Source organism: Centruroides sculpturatus, unplaced genomic scaffold (assembly GCF_000671375.1).
Source record: "Centruroides sculpturatus isolate CEXI.00-Female unplaced genomic scaffold, Cexi_2.0 scaffold20, whole genome shotgun sequence".
Taxonomy (NCBI): Eukaryota; Metazoa; Arthropoda; class Arachnida; order Scorpiones; family Buthidae; genus Centruroides; species Centruroides sculpturatus.
The window spans coordinates 838769-841345 of NW_019384333.1; the positions used below are offsets into that span (position 1 = coordinate 838769).

Genomic DNA, 2577 nt, shown 5'->3' on the forward strand with positions numbered 1-2577 from the left:
TAATATATCATCATTTATTTTTTTCTCTGAAAACATATTTTTACACCCGTTTTTCTATTTTACATTATCCACCATGTTCTGAGATGATAAAGGAATTTGCAATGACTATCAGGTGAACAGACATGGTGAATATTTTTTTTTTTTTTTTATAAAATTAATGCACACACTATACATAATTACAATTCATTTTCTTCTTTATATAAACAATCTTAATCAAAAGATGACTTTTACTTTTATGGCACATTTCTGGAATGTTAGCTAATACGTTACATATACAAGAATGGGAGATAAAAACAATTTATTTTATCGCAGGGAAGGGGTAATAATAAATTTTATCAATATGATATTTATATTTTATATACATCAAAACTTCCCAATACAGGCACATTCATATAGGTAATAATATACATATTTGGTCATTTTCTTGTGCGAAGATGAATTTCTATTAAATATTTTTACGGCTAGCTTTCTGTTGTCTGTTTTAGTTCCGGAAAGAGTTCCAGGACTATTATGTCGAGTAGAATGTAAGTCAACTAGAAACAGTTTGGAGTTAGAATGTAATGAAAATAATTAAGAATCTTCTTTTAAAAATAATTAATTATTTCATAAATCTTTGAAATATGTTAATTAACAAAAAAAACCATTTTACCTGTTTATTTAGAAGAGGATGTTGTACTAACGAAATTATTGTTTTATTTCCTTCTTTGTATTGACTAGGACCTAATATTCGTACAAGCCACTCTATATTTAATAAATAATTAAACGAAACAAAAAATATTGTATTTGATTTATATTTCATATATAAGGATCCGAAGTCTTGAACTGTAAGAGTTATATGCTGATCTTCGCTTACTGTCTTACAGGTAAAGCATGTCATCGAGTGAGGAGAAATAAATTTGAGTTATTTTGATGGTGGAAATCTCTGTTGGCAACAAGATGCCAAAGAGTTTATTATGTTGTGTCGAGACTTCCCACTAATCACACACGATGATCTGAATGCAGCCTGTTAAACTTCTTGGAAAATTCACGCGACTGTGCATCCTCTCCATCAAAATAACTTCAATTTATTCCTTCTTACTTGGCATCATGTTTTTACCTATAAAATGATAAACAAAGATCAACATAACTCATATGATTCCAGACTTACGGAACACTGTATATTAGAATTATATTATAATAAAAATTAAAATATATCAAACAAGATAAAGCATATTTTTATAACTGATAAGACAAATCAGTTCTAAACAACAATTTTATAAATACCTAAAATTATTAATTTAAAGAGATATGGAATTCAAACTAAAATTGAAATTTCTGTTTTAATATATCAAGAAGACATGCAGTAGATTAAAATACAAATTTTTTTACAGAATATATAATGTAATGTNTTCTCCCACTCTCGAAATTAGGTGCAGGTGTTAATAAATTAGTGTAGCAACAAAGGAAATTCATTTCAGTTTGTTGGAAAATGTCCGAAATGCAAAGTCCTCTCGTTAGAAGATCGTATTAAAGTTATCACAACAGCAATTAGCGGCGAAGTTTAACTGTGGGACAACAAAATTTATTTTTCTTGGGGGTTGTAAAATATTGTACACGATACAATTAATCGTCTGATCTCATCGTTTGATAAAATCTATTTTTATTTATTTATTTTGAAGCTCATATACAGTACACGTGCAATAAATAGTTTCTGTATCAACCTACCTTATTTACGCGATATTTTTTAGAAAAATTGATTTAATTGAATTAATTAAGTCGGAAAAAAGAACATTATAATCGAGAAAATGCGACTATTGTATTAATCTTTAAAATATTAGTGTTAAATCTGTCTTATAATATCACGACGACTCCCGTAAATCGGGTTATCCAATAAGAATAAAATACAATACCAATATAACCCTATCGTTGAAAAAAAAAAATCGCTTATATTTGCTGGCCTCGAGTTTTGCTTAGTAGAAATGGCTAAAAAGTGCGCAAATTACGTACGGAAATACGTTATTACAGGACTACCTGTATTGGATGACCACCTGTCTAAAAGACCACTTTTTGAAGGAACTGCGGGTGGGCGCCATAGACAGGTTTTACTGTATTTGAAATGTCGGCCGTTTAACGTATCATCGTACCGCTATAGGTAACGCGGGATTAAACCTGAGTGAGCAAACCCGGGAATTTTTTCATGGATGGTTCGTCCTTGAACACTTGGGCCGCCCCCAATGTCGGCCTGGCAGAGTCCATGATGTGCATAGGGAAAAAAACTTCTCTAAATGCTCACTGGGCAGGGAGAATTAAAACTGGAGGAAAACGTTCAAGTAACTTATATTACAGGAAAAATAAAGTTGGTTATAAATAAAATGACAAGAAAAATTGCTCTTAAGTTTTTAATGTAGTACTTGTATTTTAATTTAAGGCCGATTGTAACATCATTCGTTATGCACACGATCTCCAGCAGATGGCGTTAAAAATTTAATTTTTTTTTTTTTTTTTTTAGAAATAATATTGCCAGGTTGAGGGATGGTTTTTCTCGTTCCTACAAATTTTCTAATTTTTAAAGGAATGTTTTAAAAAGGGTTTTTCCCA

At 30.2% G+C, this 2577-nt stretch overlaps 1 long non-coding RNA gene across 1 annotated transcript; it reads right to left on the reverse strand.

Moving 5' to 3' along the window:
* Positions 1-1222, reverse strand: LOC111630643. The gene is made up of 2 exons (XR_002757558.1): positions 650-1222; positions 1-533 (listed from the first exon to the last, which is right to left on the reverse strand). It is a non-coding gene; the product is annotated as an uncharacterized LOC111630643 (long non-coding RNA).
* Between the last annotated feature and the right edge of the window lie 1355 nt (positions 1223-2577).